Below are 7,049 nucleotides of genomic sequence, written 5' to 3'. Positions count from 1 at the left end.
CATATATACCACAAGCATTGTATTAAAGCTCATAGTTTTGGGGCTTCTGTCGAGTGAATTGAAGTCTGGTATTGATGATGGGCTCGCAGGTGTAAGCTGGTAGATTTCCAGGGAGTTTGCAGTGGGTGAAAGTAGGTTCCTCTGGAGGATCAGTAGGTTTGAGTTGAGAGAGATGAATTCAGGACGGAATTCCCAGAAGCTTAGCTGTAGTGGGAGTAGTGAGAATTATTTGAAAAGGACCTTTTTCCACGAAGGTTGGAGGAGCCCAGTTTGTCCTGGGAGATGATCTTTGGCTTAAATCTAGTCTCTAGGCTGTAAATGTTGCGGTTCCTTGAAATCAAGTGGTTGAGGAAGGTGGGTATCTGCATATTCCCGAAGTTGTCCAGTGAGTTCCACTGCTGGCAAGTAAGTGCTGAGTGGGGGTAGGCAGATTGAGGTGAAAGAGCAGGAAATCAGAATGTCTGTACATAAGTTCAAAGGGGCTAAGGAATAAAGGTGCCCTGCGGGAGACACACAGTCTGAGAAGAGTGCAGGGAAGGAGGTTTAGCCAGTTTGGCGTGGTTCTAAGGAAAGTCTTGTAAGCTAATGTTTAAGAGTAGAGTGAGCCTTTTCTATCTTTCCTGAGGACTGGAGGTGATAGGCTGAGTGTAACTTATAGGAGATACCTAGGGCTTCTGAGACCTGTTGAGTAATTTGAGTGGTAAAAGCAAGGCCATTATCCATTTGGAGAGAAATTAGGAACCCAAAACAGGGAATTATCCCCTGAAGAACTCAGGTGACTTCAGAGGTTCTGTTTTAGTGGGAGAAACTTCTAACCAGTTGAAAATGTGTCTATTAAAGTTAAAAGGTATTTATCCCCCTTTTGTGGAGGCATATGTCTAAAGTCTAACTACCAATCTTGTCCAGGAGATGACCTCAGAGCTGGTGAGTAGGAAGAGAACGAAGAGGCTGAAGGTGGCCCTGAGGGCTGACTCATTGACAGATAGAACAGTCCTTGGTGGTTTGTTTTAATTTTTTTCTAAGTTCTGACAATAAAGGAGTGAGGACAGGAGGATTTTCAAGGGTCGACTTCCTATGTGAATTGAGTTGTAAATGTGGTGAAGGATGGAATTTTCTTCTTGGGTAGGTAAAAGAAATTTGCCTTTATAGAAAAGCCAGGGCCTGTTCCAAACAGCCCCTGCTTGCATTAAGTGGGTGGTTTCTTCAGCAGAGTAGCTTGGGGACAGTGTTTGGAAGGAAAGGGCTTGAGTAGCTGGAAAAGGAAGCATCGCTGCCCTTTTAGTGTCTCTATCTGCTCTGTTATTTCCAAGGGCCTCAAGGGACTGAGAGGATTGATGTGCCTTGCAGTGGATGACAGCTACGTGTTTGGGTAATTGAGCTGCCTGCATGAGTTGTATCATGAGGTTGGCATGTTTGACAGAAGTACCTTGGGCAGTGAGAAGACCCCATTCTTTCTGAATAGCTGCGTGAGTGTGTAGGACATGATAGGCATACTTAGAGTCAGTATAAGTTAAGTCTTCGATCTTTACCTAGTTGTAAGGCTCTACTAGGGGCAATTAGCTCTGCCTTTTGACAGGAGGTGCCAGATGGTAAAGGAGCACTTTCAATTGTGTGAGTAGTGGTGACAATAGCATACCTGTCTTTGCAGCGGTCATCTCGAATGTAGCTACTTTCACTGATATATCGGTTATGCTATTAAAATAGTTAAACTTTAATAGCAATTTTAAAATTATTTTATTTATCCAAGGTTACCAAGATCACGTGAACTAAAGACATTTGAATACTATCTTACATTCTTGATAAAATATTTTTAAGTGCTTGCTTCTCATTTAAGCCAATTAATTAGAGCTCTTTTTACATATTTTGGTAGTAAAACATCACATACACATAACATATATATAGACACACAAGCATACATACAGACAGAAGTAGATACTTTTAGGTGAAATAGGTGGAAAGTTTGTATTTTGAAAGCACGGAACATACCAAAGGAAGGAAAAAGGTTGCATGTAAAGTCCCATTTAAGCCTTTCCCACGAGCCTGAGAAACGAAGCCTGCAGTATTAAAGGGAGTTGGGTGTCTAACTTAACCATGAAATCTTTTCCTAGTAAGGAGTAGGGCAATTGGATAGTACTAGAAAAGAATGAGCAGAGACCTGATCTCCCAGTGAGCAGAGGGGCTGCAGGGCACACAGGGGATTTTATATTTTACCTTTCACTCTGAAAATGGAGGTAGGGGAGGGAAGTAGAGATCCTGAAAATTCAGGAAGAGCAGAATAAGTGGCTCCGGTGTTAATCGGAAAATCAACCAGCTTACTTGCAACAGCCACCTCAGTGTTGTGAAGTGAAGCTGGTTCTGAAGCCAGGGCCTGTCAGTTTGACTGAAGCAGTCCCAGAACGTCCATGGGTATGGAGGATGCCAGCTCAGGGGGGCCCGCCAGTTCTGGAAGGCAAATGCCTTCCAGGTCTCAGACTCCCCGGTCTCAAGGAGTAAGCACTCCCGCTTCCAGTGCCCTTCCCTTTTGCAGAGAGGGCACAGCCCACTTCCTGGGGCATTCCCTCCTCCAGTGACCCAGATGGTTATGGTGGAAACAGGGTTCAGGTCCCAGAGCAGGTTGTGTTCCTGGTGCCTTTTTGCCTGAGCCTTTTAGGTAATTCTGTCTCTGAAAGCTCTTTTTATAGTGGTAGCCACCATTTGGAAAACTTCTTTTTGCTCTGGGACTTGCTACTAGTCCTGTTCCCTCTTTTTCTGTCACCTTTCCTCATCCTGGATATTAAAGACTTTGAAGGCCAGATTTAAAGTTTTGTTTGTGGAGTTTGAGGCCCTTCTCAAGTTTTGGAGTTTACACCAAATCTCAGGGGCCAACGGGGAGATGAAGAGCATTGCTAAGGCAGTTTGTCCCTCCCTGGTGTCAGGATCTAAGTAAGTAAAGAGGTGAATGGCTTCAGACAGTTGCAAAAGCAAAAGAGCTTGATTTTTCATCTTGGCTTTGAGTAATTTATAATGTCTTTTGATCCAGTAAAGGACCCAAGGAAGGAGCTGGTGCACAGGCAGGGAGGGAGTTTGGAACGGCTGGCAGGAGCGAGTGTGACCAGGTGAGAGTGGTGGAGACAGAGAAGGAGGAGGAGGGGGAACGGGGGGAGCTGAAAGAGAAACATCATCTGGAAGGTGAAGACAGTGGGAGAGATGCAGGAGTAAGACATAACATGTAGCAGCCAGAGTGATCAGAATGTCTAGCAAGTTTAAAGAAAGCCTGAACATAGAGAACTTCAGACAGTGTGAGTGGGGCATCCCCAACTAGATGACCTTCAGGGTGCTGATCAGACAGTAGGCATTCCTGAGTTCTGAGTCAGACCAAAACCTAGAGAGGAGCTTCCCCAAAGCCAGGAGTCCCTGGGTCTGGGTGAAGTCTGGGAGGAGTTGATTAGGAGGTATTCCTCCAAGGCACATCTCCAAGAGTGGCAGACCTGGCACCAGGGTTCTCCATAACCATGAATCTGCCAACTCTTTCTCGAGTATGTGACCATCCCTAGAGACTTACCAAATTCCAAATGGTGTTGGGGCACTGAGAAGCAGCAGAGGAGGGAGAGGGAGCAGTTTTGAGACAGAGGCAGAAAAGTGAGTTCTCCATATGGAGATAAAGAAGTGACTTCCCCATACAGGCCACCACGTTAGGGTGGGGCCTTGTAACAGGGACTGAGAAAGAATTCTCAACACAAAGATTAGGATAATTTTAAACAAAGAAAGTTTATTTTACTTCCCAAAGGTGTGTAAGGCATGACATGAGAGAAAAAAAGGAGAAATGCTGGCCCAGAGGACAAGTAGTTTGGGTTTTGGGTTATAAAGTGTAAAAAAAAAAAAAATTTGTTGTGGCAGATTGATAAGAAGAGGTCTTGAGAAGTGGCTGCATCTGTTTTTCCCTCTTTTTCTCTTCTCTGGCTTATCAGGGTCCTTGGAATGTGGTCTGACAAGAGCTGGGGTGGGGAGCTTGCATCCCTGCTATCTGCTCAGGGCTCTTCAAGGCTACTAAAACAAACTCTTACAGAAGCCACAGGTGTTTAATCAAACAAGGGGGTTTTGTGCTGTGATCTTTCCCTTCAAAGGGACAATTATGTGCTGTGAGCATCCTCCTTTTTTTTTTTTGTTAGTTTGTTTTTTCTCTGTTAGATAGTTTATTAGCAAGGCCATCCTATCAAATGCCATTAGGAGAAAACTGGGGAAAATATATTTTAAAAAGCAACTGGCCATTTTACACATTCTTTAGTACCAGACACATTTTGCTCCTTGACACAAAGAATCTTACAGATGTGACCATAAAGGCTTGAATGATCTTCTTGTAGAAGACACAGGAAATGTCAGGTGTGCTTCAGAGTTGGGGACAGGCAGATTTGTTTTCATTAAAAAAAAAAAAAAAAAAAAGATAAAAAGAGGACTTGGGGAACTGTGTCTTAAATTAAAATTCCTACAAAATTTCAGAAGAGTCTGTCAAATCCTCCTAATGAAGCTGTAGCCACTAGGACACTCAGGATGTGTGGGCTGGCCGGGTCATCTGGATTTCCCACCTACAGGAAACTGAATGCTATTTGCAGTAGGTTTGTTGGATGGATGCGTAGGAAATGAGTGGCCAGGAGGTGCCTGGGTTTCAGCAATGTTAACATAACAAAACAGAAAACTATGAACAGGATAAAATGTACCTAAGGTAAATGAAATTCTACTCTTAGTATCAAAACTAAATCCTACAACTATTTTTAAACATGATAATTTTTCTACTTCAGCCATTTTCTATAGTGTTTCACATATATTCTACATAAAGTACAAAAACCATTGCCAATGTCTGATCTAATCCAAGTTTAGAAAGATAAACATAGGTAAAACATTAAAATGAAAGGTAAACATTCTGCAGTGGCAGCTCTGGGGCCTCTGGCCGACACCGCCTTGCCCCAAGAGTCTGGGGTTCTTGGTGCACTTTCTGGCATTCAGCTGGCCTCTGCCTTCTGCAGAATCTGTTGTCCCGTCTGTAACCCTGAAATGGCCACAGTGGCCTGCCTGCCTCCCAGAGTAACCAGTGCCCTGTTTTTCAGTGCCCCATTTTGAAATTTTCCTGCCCATTTCTTGCTATATTCTTAATGAGGAAACACTGACCTTTACCCTCCTTCTTTCCACCAGGCGCTCCTTCGCACGAATGTCGCCTAATTATGTGCTTGTTTAGAAGTTCCAGAGACTGAGTCTTGGAACAATCCATACCCCCACCAGGAGACTACCTCCAGGCTGCAATTAATCTATGGATAAACAGCCTTCGAGATAGCGCCAGCCCATTCCCCAGCTGGGGCAATAATTCAAGGCAGTCATCACACTGACATGCACCTCCTTGCCACTCCTGCATGCCCTTTATACCAAATTCCCTTTTTAAACTCCCACCCTCAGCCTAAGACTTTGAAATCCTTTTTTTGAGGTCTGAGCCTTGGCCGTTTCCCTGCAGCAGAGCAGCAGCGCCCTCACTCGGTTACAGCAGGACTGCTGGGAAGGCACAGGGGAGGCACACCATGAAAACTGGCAGGCACACAGCAGTGGGGCAGGCACTCCATCAGGAGTGGTGGTGACTGTCCCCAGGCCTGATGTGAACGCCTTGCCCTCTCCACAGTACCAGGGGCCAGAACCCCTGCCTCTGCTTCCCCCTCCCATCAAGAGGAGTTTTGTGGGGAGATAGCTGGAATGAAGGCCCCAAAGGCCACCCAGAGAGGCCAGGGTATAGGCTGGGTACATGCAAGGAGACCCCTGGGTGGGTGTGAAGGCTGAACTGGGGAGACACAGGCTGGTTGACAGGGGGCCTTGAGGAGGAGCCACAGCATTCCCTGGCCTACCCACATCCCAACACCCACCAGCATGAGCCTCCGGAGAGAACCACAGGCTGAAAGTCTTGGGCACTACATGGAGGCAATGAGGGCTTAGGCCTCATTCAGAGAAGTGCAGTCTCCTTGCCAGGGGAGGGTGTGGCCTGCACGCCCAAGCCTGGCGGTGCTCCTGCCTTCTAGGAAGTCTGGTCAAAGGGATTGATCAAGGTGGGGCATTAGCCATTCGGGACAGTTCTCTTGATCAGGAAGAAGGGAGGTAAGAGGCAATCAACATCACTGCTGTTCAAGTATCCAAAGGGACATGTGTGGTGAGAGCGTGTGGCCCGGCCCATGGAAGAGAGTGGCCAGCACAGTGACAGTCAGGCCGGGCCACAGAAAGGCCAGCCCCACCTCATTTTTTCTGGACAAAAGCAACTATTCTTATTTTTACATAATTGAAATCTTTGACGTCATACGTGATTCCACATGTTTTTAGAAGATGTAAAGCTACAGTTACATGATAATAATAAGAGGATAGTATACGTTTACCTAAAAAAGTTTTGGGAGAAGTATTTTTGAGAACTTACAGAAAGCTTATGATTATTTATTCTCACCTGGATACACTATCAACTATATTAAAAAATAAATATAATACAGGATGTTATTGAGGATACTGGAGATTGATGCTGGAGAAAGAGCATTTTCCTTTGTGTGCATCCCTGGAGCCGGACTCCTTGTGCCCGATTACAGGCAACTGAGATGCATTCTCACAGCACAGCCATCGGTCTTCCATTCAACACTGTGATCTTCAAAAAAATCTATCGTGCCTTAGTCAGTTGCCCAAAATATGTATCAAGGTGTTGCTTCATAGGCTAAAGCTTTGCTTTTACTGGTGTAACGCTGGAATCCATGCCTTGCCCTGGCACCTCCAGGGACGCTGCAGAGGACGTTTGCTGTCAAGACAGGCAAGGCTCCGCAGAGGACCCAGCTGCAGATTGGAGACCTTAGCACTCAGGAGTTTAAACAGTCCTGAGAGGAGGGGGGCACTGTGGCCAGAGTGAATCTCCGGGCAGGGCACTGAGGCATAAAGGATGTGATGTGCTCACTCACGGGACAGACAGGATACAGGATGGAACTTGGCTGTAGCTTAGGAAACCAGACAGTGAGAAGAGAGAGCCAAGTCTGGGCAGGTGGTTAGGGACACGTTGTAGGGGGCCT

Source organism: Eulemur rufifrons, chromosome 7, assembly GCF_041146395.1.
Source record: "Eulemur rufifrons isolate Redbay chromosome 7, OSU_ERuf_1, whole genome shotgun sequence".
Taxonomy (NCBI): Eukaryota; Metazoa; Chordata; class Mammalia; order Primates; family Lemuridae; genus Eulemur; species Eulemur rufifrons.
The sequence above is the reverse complement of the archived record's forward strand: the minus strand, read 5'-3'. Positions refer to the sequence as shown.